The following is a 13,590-nucleotide window of genomic DNA, read 5'->3' as shown; positions in this document are numbered from 1 at the left end:
AATACAATGTACAGCAATTACAGATGATAGTAGATATGCCTTAATAAAATATTAATTTTAAATTAGATAATCTTTCTTTGAAATCAAATTTCCGGTAAATAAAAGAGAAGATAGTTTTTATTTAATTGATTGGTTAATTCAAATCTTTAAGACTAGAGAAATCATAATTATTTAATGTTCTTATGATATTACGTATAATCAAAAATTAGATTTTTTTTTATTTTTATACATGGCATTAGTGTATACTACGTACTTGCACTTATCAGCACAACATTCTCACTCTCAAAATGAATTAGTGAAGTTAAATCAATTGTAAAATTTAAGAACTACAGAAGTTAAACAAGTCTAAAAAAAATCACAGTATGGGTCAGTGATGTACAGTGTCAAACTGGGATGCGTACATTGAACTTCAGTGATATACAGTGCCAGTCTGGGATGCGTACAGTGATCAATAGTAATGTACTGTGCTGTACAGAGATTGAGTACTGTATGCGTCTGTGATGTACAGTGTTGTACTATGGAGGCGTACAATGACAGACAGTGGTGTACTGTGCTGTACAATGGGGGCGTACAGTAATGTACAGGGATGTACAAATAATAACAGTGAGTTTGTACTGTGATTTAGCGAGGATGACAGTAAGTACAGGGATTTTGTACAGTGGGTGTACAGTGCTTTTACAGAGAAAATCAGAACTTAAACAGTGGGTAACAGAGTTTATCAGAGATTTTTCAGAATATCAGGGAATTTTAAGTTCAGTAGTGGAATGTTTTCATATCCATTTCATATCGATTTCAAAATATCAAACTCATGTATTTATTCACAGCTGAATAAGTGTAAATATATATAAAGAATTACAGTAAAACTCGGTTAAAACGAAGTCGCTGGGACCTTCGCATCACTTTTAAGGCCTAATATAGCCCACTCTGTACTGTATGAAGTTTAGTCCCATCGATGGACAGTCACGAGATGGATGCACAGTTCGTGTACTGAATGTAGGTCATTAACAAATTTCAATATCGCAAGGGCATTCCCTAGTTGAAATTAAAAATTCAAGCTATTATTTGTTTCTGCATACTTTGAAGTTTTTGAAAAGTGCTGCTTTGAATAGAATTTGTTTTTTAATAGTTATATTTTCCAGTAAATAGTCCAATGTCGAAATATGTTTGACTTTTACCAAATATTTTGTGTACTTATAAAATCACGCCCTCGATATAAAGAAATTAGCAGCACTTTTCAGTTTAGGAAAACATTTTAAAAATGGTTCAGATCAATGCAGTGTATGCCCTTGCAAAAGTACGATTTTATGAGGTATCTCGATGTAGAATATACGTAGCCTGTGAATAAAAACACGACATAATGAATAAAATACATTCTCTCGATAGTTAATTAATAATCGCACTAAACAAGGGATATACATTGGTGTTAATGGACTATTTAAAACCTGTTGATAATATTCCATTTTATAATAGAACGCATTTTTCATTGTTCAACAATTCCTCAATCTGCCTCTCACAGCACATGAAATACGTCATTTTGACCAATATGACGTCATGTTTACAAGTTCAACGCGATCAGTGCTTTGTTTATAACCAGCTACATGGGATTAAACTAGCAACTTTTTTAATGCATTGATAAGTAAATTGTTGTTTATTATGCTAATACAGTTAAAAGTTGCAAATTATTTCATTTTCAGGTATCATGAGAAATCCATAAAAATCATATTTTAGTGTGACGTCACAGTAATTTTTCCCGTATAAATTAGGCCCCGCCCCCCTTTTCAAGCCTTAACAATGCTGCGTTTAATTACTTCGCTATATCCGAAATTCTTTACAGCCATATATATTCTTAAACAGATGGACGCCGGACAAAATGTGATCAGAAAAGCTTACTTAAGCTTTCAACTCAGGTTAGCTAAACATTTTGAAGTTCTGAAAGAATCACTTAATGAGGTTTGGCACTAGAAAAAAGCCAAGTCAAGGAAAAGAAAGGCCAAGGTCATAAAACGTTGATTTAGTTACATAGAATTTTGATGAGAAATGCGGAAAGCATGAATAAATTTAAGCGATATCTGAGAACGACGACAAAATGGATTTTGACGTCAAGGTGGCACAGCGAGCAAACCTGTAATTTTGTGTAGAGCTATGGAGAACTTTGCCTAGATTAAACGACCTTCTAAAACAGTAACAATGAATAAAAACATGCCTTAAGGTTTTATTTTTTCATTGATTTGATTCTTATCTTGCGAAATATTCAACCCTCAATTATTACAAATTATGAATAACGTAGACCTGCATTGCATTAATCGGTAATGCAAGGTGCTAATTCAATGTGTTTATGACAGTTCATGAATTTTTTTTTACACTGGGGAAGCAACAGCAATTCAATTTTATTTTTTAAATTTTTTTTAAAGAAAATATACAATTGATTTCTGAAATGTTATATTCAATAATTAATAAGAGCAAAAACTCAGCGATACATGCAGTTGTGCATCTCCGACTGATATGACGTTAAAAAGACGTACCGATGCTGCCACAGGTCGATAGACATATATATATATATATATATATATATATATATATATATATATATATATATATATATATATATATATATATATATATATATAATTCCAATCTTCATTTTATCTATTGATTTCCTGTGTTTTGATTGGACGAGAACACGTTCCAGAAAATTTTTACACATAGATAAATTCTTTCAATCAGAACTACTTTCTTGACTGTTGTAAAAACAATGAAAACAGATACTTCTAGTCCGTTTTAGCTAAATTATGATTACAAGAAACTTATAAAAAATGAATAAATGAATGAAAAGGAGATAAACAGGACTGACAGACGGGAATATTATGTTTATGTCATTGTCGGATCACGAGTGTGAAATATTTTGAAACCGCTGATCATGCTGTCATTTTCTCGACGTTCCATATCAACTCTTTTGTTATCGTTATGTGATAGTGAGAAGAAACATACCTCAGACTCTTGCCTTTTCAGCATCAAATCATATATTTACATCCTACAGATCCCATATTCTCCCTAAATCTTTGAACGAACCAGAGCAAATCAAGGACGTCGTCGGTCTTCAACTTTCGTCATGACGTCAACATGGCGAAGTCAAGGACGAATTAGGCCTATTTTGGAGAATTAATTCGCGTATTTACGATATTTGTTGACTTAAACAACATTCAATGAGTTTTTATAAGTTTAATTTATAGATTGTTTTGACAAATAAAGTTGGATTTTATCAATATTCATCTTGTATACGTTTCTTTGCGGCATAAAGTATTCCTACGCCGTACAAAATAACGGATTGTATGGCGGCCTCAAAGAGGAATAATTTTAACAATTAAAAAAAATTCGTAATATTGGAATTATAAGAATTAAACTTCTTTTTTCAGAATTTATCAATGTGTAAACTCTGCCTTTTTACTAACAAACTTTATATAAAAGTGCTTCGCACTTTTATTCAGTTTGTGAGTAAAAAGGCAGGGTTTACACATCGATAAATTCTGAAAAAAGAACATTTAATCATATATATATATATATATATATATATATATATATATATATATATATATATATATATATATATATATATATATATATGTATATATATATATTCAAATTCAAGTGTCCTTGGTATAGGTATATACAATCATATAGAAAAATAATCCAGAGATTGGAAAAGATGATCACATTATATATTATATATATATATATATATTAAAATTCAAGTGTCTTTGGTATAGGTATATACAATCATATAGAAAAATAATCCAGAGATTGGAAAAGATGATCACATTTTAATCCATAGCGCTTTCGCCATTCGGCTCTTCAGTGGATTTTGAATCACAATAGCAACATGACATGATAACGTCGTTATTATGACGTCATAGTCAAAGGACGTTATCATGTCATGTTGCTATTGTGATTCAAAATCCACTGAAGAGCCGAATGGCGAAAGCGCTATGGAATAAAATGTGATCATCTTTTCCAAACTCTGGATTATATATATATATATATATATATATATTAAACGTCTGAAGAAAACAATGAAAGCGCTTACGTTTTAACAAGTGTTGCCTTTTTATTTTATTTTGATATTGATTACCGGACACTGAGATATTTATTTTATTTCTTTTGGATATATATATATATATATATATATATATATATATATATATATATATATATATATATATATATATATATATATATATATATATATATATATATATAATTCACAAGACCTTGTTTAATTATCCTATAAATAAGAAATTTTGTACATGAAAAATGGGGTCAAGAAAAATGGAACGGAAAAGGTCATTAGATGCTGGTGCAGATGAATAATTTTATAAAAATATCTTGAATGGAATCCTTTAACTGAGCGAAAAACTACTTTCAAAGTCAGGTCAAGGTCAAATGAAAGTTAAGATTAAATTTGACCTGAATTATTACTTAAATTTGTTTTTTTTATTCATTTATTTTCAAGTTTTCTATTTAAAAAAAATAAAATAAATAACAGTTCGTATCAGAGTAAGACATGTAAATAAATATATGTTCTTTTAACTCTATAAGAAAAAAAGGAAAATGACAAATTTATAAAACATAAAAAAATTACTGAATTAAAAATCGTTATCATGCCCGTTTTTAAATTAAAACATGCCTTTAAAACAAACAGAAAGTAGGGAGAAAAACAGAAAACCATGTGCTGAACAAGCAAAAGAGTGAAGGATGGAATATATTTCAACGTTTTTACAAATGCTTTTACCAATTAGACTTTGCATGCGTTTACCTTGAATAGATTCAAAAACTGTTTCTGAAATAAATGAATCTGAAGAAACACTTTAATTTCATTTTCTATAAATTACTCGGTCTTGAAGTACATGTGTACAAGTAAATATAATTGAATATATATATTAAAAAAAAAATTTTCCTGTTTAGGAACCTTCATTTGTGACAATTTATTTTAAATCACAATATTGTAAAATATGATTCTCAAATTATGCTGAACATTATTGAAAACGATGAGATAGTAATTAAAAGGGGTTTTTCTTCTATATAAATTTATCAAATAATTTTCACAGTTGGATACTTTTTTTGAATTGAGTATTGTACAAATGAATAACATACCTAAAAGGTAACCAAATCCCTAAAGTTGAATCAATTTCTCGCAGAAATTAAAAAAAAAAACGTAGTTGCATATTGCTTTCATATATAGACGATTAATTAGAAAAAAATAATTTAGATACGAAAGGATTTTATTCCTTTTCTAAGGTCTTTTTCTTGTTTAATCTTGATCCATAAGATTTTGTGAAAAAGAAACCAGCCGTTTCCAATAAACGTTTTATGTAATTTATTAATTTTTAAACTCTCTCTCTCTCTCTCTCTCTCTCTCTCTCGCCATGAAATGGTTTCCTTGATTTACATTTTTATATTTTATTTTTATTCTTACCTTGTACAAAGAAAGTTAATGACATTTTCGTAATTTCCTTTCCGGTATTTCACCAATCAGGCTCTAGTATTGATCAATGATACAAAACACCGTAAAATTGTTTATTTTGATTTTGCAAAATATGCAGATTACCGTTTTAAGTTTAAGATGGACGAATCTGTGCATTGTAATACAGCATACGAGGTTCCAAAGCATGATAAAGGTCAAGCATACTCTTATCATTGTTTAATTTTTATAACCTTTAAATTTAAATTTCAAAAACAGTCACCACTATACTGTATGTTGTATGTGTATCACTCAATTTCAAATGGACGTCAACGATATCACCCAACCAATATAGAGACAGAAATCAGTCTGTCTCGAACTGGATCGAGATAGCTTGACTACTGTGAAAGATAGATTCGACGGGTGTACATGTAAATATAATTTCACATACTGCCGAATAAACATATTTTTATTGTTATATTATTTCTTTCCCAATTTCACAAAAATATGTATTTTTTATATGATGAAAGGAAAATTAAGTAAACGGTTGATCAGTAAGTTTAAAAAAAATCCAAATCATTTGTAACTGCGAACATGTCTTTTTTTTCAAATAATTTATGTTCTTCTTCTTTGTGTTTTTTTAATTTAATTTGTAAAAACGCCATATCATATAACTTATATCAAACCAGTATAAAAGGATTTATAGGGGTCACACTTGCGTAATATTTGGTTTTGTATTTCTTGACAATAATTATCTTTATCAAAAAAAATTCAACTACACAGTAATTGATCGGGAAGAAAGTGTTTCGTACATGTTAAATTTGTTATATGACTAGTAACAAATCTACTTTTGTTTAAACAGAACCGCCCGCTTGGTTGGACAATAAAAAAATTCCGTCTGAGATACATTTTCATATTCATTTCTCGACAATCACAAAATTATTTAAGTATTATGCCATGGAGATTTTTTTATTAATTTTTACTCAAGTCCTGTAAAATAATTGCTTAATCCCCTCTTCCCCAAATACAATCTAAGTTCCTTTCTATCTTGTAACTATAGAATCCCTTTTTCTAATCAAAGAAGTATACCAAGTATCCACGAAGCAATTTTTACGTGCAAATCAAAATTTTGACAAAAGTCATTAAAATAAACTTTATAGGTTTTCACAGAAAATTGCATATCAATGTATTATTACCATGTTTGGTAACAGCAACAGTATGATTACCTAGAAGGACGGGTATGAAGCTAACTGTAGCTTTTAGTTTATGGGTAAGTAATCATAAAGAAAAGATAAATGATATTATATAAAAATTGCATGTAGTTGAGAGTTACATGGAAAACTTTCGCCCCAAAACCATTGTCAACCGAGACACAGCCGATGTGGACGATGGCTTTCGAGTGACAAATATTTTTATCATATTAAACAGAAAGTTTTATACAATAACATGTTACAGAGAACTTTGCGCGCATAAATTATGTGCAGTCAACATTTTGCTGCGCTGGAGGGCTAGACCTCATTACTTAGCAAATAGTATTGCTTTTTTTTTTAAGAAATGTTTCTCGACGAATTGGATTCAACTAATTTACATGAAAAAAGAATATTTACAAGTACACATAAGAAAAGTAGATTAATATACCCGTTAAATTTATTCTTGTGTTTCACTTTGCTATCATCATTGATATTACTTAATGTTGAAAACCTTTCTGACTTTTTTAACTTTAGTTGAGTCAAAAATGGGGTTCCTTTTATAGGCTATGTTGTTATGTGTCTTTTATAGGATATTTTGTCTATGGGTCCAATATAGGATATGTTGTTTGTGTGTCTTTTATAGAATATGTTGTCTAGATGTCTATTATAGGATTTGTTGTCTATGTATCTATTATAGGATTTGGTGTCTATGAGGAAAGTCAGACAAATCAGTGAGAGTTCTTAAAGTAAGAAAATGATCATTTTACCGGACGTATCCGTTACTGGTCTTGTTGCAGTAGTGACGTCACAATTCATGTCCTCTGTGGAGAGATCCCGTAACAAAACTCCCGTCAGATTACTGGGGGTTGAACATGTCGGTTCAGACAAAAGTACTAACGTCAAGTTTCTTGATTTGGCAAACCTGACAAATAACGAGATACAGCCACAGTGCAGAGGGTTGTTTTCAACTGTGCTAAAATAATCAAAACAGTTTTAATGTGCGTGCTTAAATTTGGAATTAAAATAATACCACACGCATTTGATAAGCATATCAACTGATACCTACATAAAGCAATTGAATTTATATAAAGAAACAGAAAATAATAAAACAATATAGATTAAGCTTTTCAAGACTGGAATGATTGAAAAATTATATATACAGTATCCTTACAGAGTCTCAAATTTTGAAAGTCCCAGGAAAATATCTTTGTCCAATACGGCAATGTTATTGTTATGAATGTACCTACAAAAATGCATAATATATTTTATTAATTGACGATAAATCTTTTATGTTCGTGTATTCAATTTGATATTTTAAGTTAAGTAAATTACGATTATTTATAAATATTTTTACCCATCCTTCGTTCATATTCATGATTTTATGAATTGGGTTTTTTTTTTAAAATGATACAGATACAAAAATGCCGAAGAACATCAGCTGAAATTTTTTACTCTTTTTGCACAATTTGGAAATATATTGCTATTTAAAGTACAATTAAAGTAGAATTCTTCTCTGGTTTCTGACTAGATGAAACATTCAAAGTATATTTGCTTATGTGTCTTTAATATTGAGGTGTAAAGAATTTAAAAGATCATGTTTTTCTTTCCTCATCAATATAGTACAACTTTAAATAGAAATGGTAAACTGCGTTTGAAAACTAGCAGGGACTATATTTTTTGCGGAATGGTGGCGGATGAAAATGTCTTCTTTTCTGCCTCTCAAAATTATAACAGAACAACGAATTTAGTTATAAATTTTACGCAATGGAATTCTTAGAGAAATTTTCAAATGTAAGTTTGATTAATAATGAGGGACTAAACTTTCAAAATATATCAAATAAATACGATTTTTCAAACAAACTAGAACTTTATTAGCATTTAAACGCTTCCTATCGAAGTGCAGATTTGAGCCAAAAATCCATAAAAAGTATTTTTTTTCTCTTAGTAAACGATCAAAACTTTTTGTTTTTGTATCATTTTGTACATTTATGAGACTAATTTATCATATGTGAAAATAAGAAAAAGTTAAATATAGGAAGCATTTAAAAATAAATAATATATCCTAAAATGATTAAGAAAAACAGAGAAAAATTCTGATCAGCCAATATACAGTTAAGTTAAATTATTTATGTAAATTTGGTAATATCATGTTATAGACCCGATATAGTAATATGTTTTTATGCAAAAAGAACAATTATTAAACTTTTGAAATAGAAGTAGGTATCACATGACTAGCAACAGTTATTTTTTATTCTCAATGTCAAGGAAAAAGATAATGACCTTGACCCGACTTTGCCTCTAATATAAAAAGGTCATATTTAATTTCACTGATACTATCACTTACTGATATTTTCATCTTGATTCTGTGAAAAATTCATTAATTTTTAAATATTAGAAATATGAGAAGAATTCTACCTTAAACGATAATGATAAATATTACAATTTCATGAATGATTTTGCAATCATGACTGAAGTTCAGTGTTTATCTTTGTTCATTTTCATTTTGAGAGTACATGTACATCACTTCTTTGACACTTTGCTTAAAATTCTGAAGAGATACTTAAACTAAATTAACGCATCATTGAAACGAGATATGCATTATCAACCATGGATTAAAATAATGGAATTTTATATTTCATGAAATGTTTCATATACAATTCTTTTAACATTGTTAAACTAGATTAAAATTGCAGTTGTTATTGATTATAATGTATTAAGAACGGGATCGACTGGATCGAATTCGAATTCATGTTTCGATCGGGTTTGGCTTGATCGGGATTGAGTGTTCAATTAATTTAATTTTGCGGAAACAGGAGATTGTGGTCAAATAATTTTGCAGAAAAACGAGGTTGTCGTCAATATACCGCCACCCCCAGCCCTCTTTCCATTTAATACCAATATTTGTAATGGAAATTCTTAATAGTTGAATTTTTGTAGTATAGACTTTTCCCTATCGTATAAGATCGAGCATATAACATGCCATGGGGCCCTTTTGTTTACGCTACCTTCTTGTTAGTACACAAACTTATTAGTAATCATTATATAGCAATAGCTGGGATACGCACTAAGTTGCAATATATCATATCGAAGTTGAAACTATTCTCGGCTATGTTAAGGAAGGTCAGAGTTCACATTCCTTGTACATCGTATTGGAAGTTTAATTGTGACGTCATTGAAATTTAACAAGCCACAAAAATTAATTAACGACATGATCATGCGTAAATAACAACTTGACTTTATTTATTTTTATCGATTATTCATAAAATCTTGTAAAATTGCAATACTTCATAGCGATACAGTCGATTAATAGAAGAAAGCCTTTTGTCAAATATGACGTCATCAGCCTTGACATGACGCAGCACTAGTGATCCAGAGGAGTAGATTCACTGGTTTAATAATTACAAGAATGCTTAAATAAATATGACACCATTGCTAATTTTTAGACCTAATCATTAAAACTAAAAGAAAATAGTTTATTAAATACAATGTGTATAGAATATGAATTTATCTAGTAGCATTGAAGCTGCACAGGGATAAGGAATATAGAGAATATCGCTAAAACGATGAGTGTATTCATGATTTACATCAAAAGTGCAAGGGCATAGACTATTTTTGTTTGAGCTGAAATTTGGAATATTTATTGTTCATGTAGTGTATATTTTGAAAAGTGCTAGGAGCTGATCCTCGTCTGCATAACATTAATTTTATTTATAACAGAATTTAAGCGAAGCGGAAAATTTTAGCTATTTAAGCATTCTCGGCAAAATGTTAAGTACTTCGCAAACAGCACTGACTAGCTCCCAGCACTTTTTGGGTAGAGGATATAAACCTCTTTTAATGTGTATCAATTTCTTTCTTGAAAAACAAGCGTATGCCCTTGCACTATCCCTATTTCCTACATTTGGCTTAACAATTCTATTTTTATACAAGTCACGTGACAAACAGCTGATACTTGCGATATAACTGGTAATAACTACGGCCCAGTCCTATCCATAATTGATAGCTATATTACATTTTATACAAGTATTCAGTTGCTTTTTTAATTTTTTTTTAAAGAAACAATACATATTAAAACGGTGCAAAGTTCACTTTTTCCATATTGGTCCTTAACATAGCTGAGTTCATTATTTGCCCTTATCTCAGCTATAATTTACATGATTGTATGTAATTGTATATATATGTGCTTTTGTTCCCTTTAGTCGTTTATCTGTCAATAAATGACATGTTCACTTAACTCAAGTTCTGGTGTCTTCTCTATGGTTCAAGCAACAAGAACAAGCTTCGGAAAGGCTATTCATTTTATGAGATTTATGAGATATATAAGATTTTTTCTTTATAGTTGAAAAAATGTGGATATAGATTATGTATTGTATGCATTCGTTCTTTAAAACATAAAAAAATGTTTGGCCTGTGTATGTACAGCTAAACTGCAAATTTAATTTTGCAATCATGAATTAAGTTCAGTGTTTATTTTTGGTCCCCCTATTTTTCACAAGAATAACGTTAATGTCATAAGAATTGGCGTGAATTAAGCTTACAAGGAACTGTTGTGGAATTGAGTCATGAAAATCCCTGTCCTTACTTCGTACGTCTTACTTTAAGTCGTTGGTATTTTTATAAATTGCTTCTTATGCCAACGTTAATTAATACTGAGTTTCAGTATTCAGGTTTTGTTAGTGTAGCAAATGCAATGCATTTGAATAGTTTTCTTGTGCTCATGAACATATACTTATTCAGTATACCAATGGAAACAGTATATGTGTTTTACTCAATGACAGGCAATAATTCAAAAAGTAGAAAATGGTTTAATGAATGCCCTGGAAAAGTCCTTAGTCTTAGTTAAATTATTTTTTAAGGTAAAATAAGTAAGATTAGATCCTACTCAAAACATATCAACAACTCATGTTTCCAAAAAATTGCTCCTAAAAATGCTGTCTTTAACAAGGCCGAATCTATTTATCTCTACACAAAACATTTTGGATAAATTTTCTTTACTTAATAAACGTTCGGGGTTTTCCATCGTTTAAAATTTTACTGTGTTGTCAAGTCTTTTTTTTTAAATAACCTATTCATTACACAAATGGTATAGTCGTACATATCGATAAAATCAAAAACACGTGTTTTAAAAAGCAGAGGAAAATATGGTCGATACATTTGAACGTTTCACCATCTTAAAAAGTACCTTAGCCGTAATATTGTGTCAGTTTTCTTGATTGAATTACCGAATTACAAAAAAGAGCAACTTCAGAATAGTGGATTAAGTTCTTTAACAATCTCAATTTAAACAATTTTTAAACCTAATAAAATGATTTTGATACGATGTTATGTTTGACTTACATTGCTTTCTTAATTCTAGTCTAGAGACTGGCTCTTTAAAAAGACATACTGAAAACAAATTATTTGTCTTAGTCCCTTCATGCATTAAATCCAGAGAGGGTCTAGGAAATAATTGGTTGTGCAAGGTGAAGCCCCACCCTTTAGAATTAAAAGGCAGTAGAATTGTTGAAACGTTTCAATTAGAACGTTTGAACATTTTCAGCTTCTTCTCTGCAATCGCGCAACTATTTCAATCAAATTTGGCACAAATCATCTATTGGTGAAGGAAACAATTATTGTGCATTTCATTTTCATGTCCCTTATATGTTGGATTTTGTTATTATCAGAAATCTTACTGAGTTGGCAACATCTTTACTGTGCCGCGAGCATGAATCCTTACTGTGTCGGAAAACATTTCACTGTGTCTCGACCAACACAGTAAAATACCTCATGAAGAACCCTGTAATACACTATTATATTTACATGTATTATATTTAGATTGAAATAGTGAATATTTACCTCCCGATTTCTTAGGGACCACTCGAAAGGTTGTAGAGTTTTTACTATTATATCTTATCGGAATTTCTTAGAAAAGCGCCAAATTATCATATTTTTCATGTTTTTGTGGAGATTTGTCAGTCAAGTAGATGAAAGTTATTGTGAATAATCATAAAATTTTGAATCTTCAAAAAAACAAAATCTACTCAGCTTTTACTCAGCTATGTTAAGGACCGATATGGAAAATATGACCTTTGAAGCGTTTTAATATATATTACTTCATTTAAAAAATTGTAACAAAACAACTGAATACTTGTATAAAATGTAATATAGCTATCAATAATGAATAGGACTGGGCTGTAGTTCTTACCAGTTATATCGATCGTATCAGCTTTTTGTCACGTGACTTGTATTAATATAGAATTGTTAATGTGAATGTAGCAAATGAGGATAGTGCAAGGGCATACGCTTGATTTTTAAGAAAAAAAATTGATACACATTAAAAGAGGTTTATTTTCTGTACCCAAAAAATGCTGGGAGCTAGTCAGCGCTCTTTTCAAAGGATTTAGAATTTTGCCAAAAATGCTTATTATTACTTTTTGTGGCTTGTTAAACTTCCATATCGTCACAATTAAACTTTCAATACGATATACAAGGAATGTGAACTCTGACCTTCCTTATCATAGCTGAGTAGGTTTTTTGTAAAAATTCTAACAAAGTTTTTTAATGCCCAATACCTGTACCACTAAATTTGCATTGGTTAGATGTTTGTGTATATATTAGGAATTTTCGGAGCACACATGTGTGAATTAGTTTCAATTTGGTAAAAGGTATCAATGTATGTGTTTCTTGTATATGTGTTTTGATCTTCTGTCAAGAATTGTTTTTCAAATATCCGTGGACGTCTTGAATATAAAATTATTGGTTATTGAATATACAATTCTTCAGAACTACAATGACTGATACCTGTTTTTGTGAATAATCATAGAATTGTAAATCTAAAAAAATGACCATCTAGGTTTTTGTAGAAATTCTAACAAAGTTTTTAATGGCCAAAACCTGTAAACTACAATGACTGAACCATTTTTTTGTTACGTTCGTTCGTTAGATGCCTTAAAAGATTTTCCAGAG

This window comes from Saccostrea cucullata, unplaced genomic scaffold, assembly GCF_032062105.1.
Source record: "Saccostrea cucullata isolate Sc308-1 unplaced genomic scaffold, CSIRO_AGI_Scuc_v1 ctg10980, whole genome shotgun sequence".
NCBI classification, from domain to species: Eukaryota; Metazoa; Mollusca; class Bivalvia; order Ostreida; family Ostreidae; genus Saccostrea; species Saccostrea cuccullata.
The sequence above is the reverse complement of the archived record's forward strand: the minus strand, read 5'-3'. Positions refer to the sequence as shown.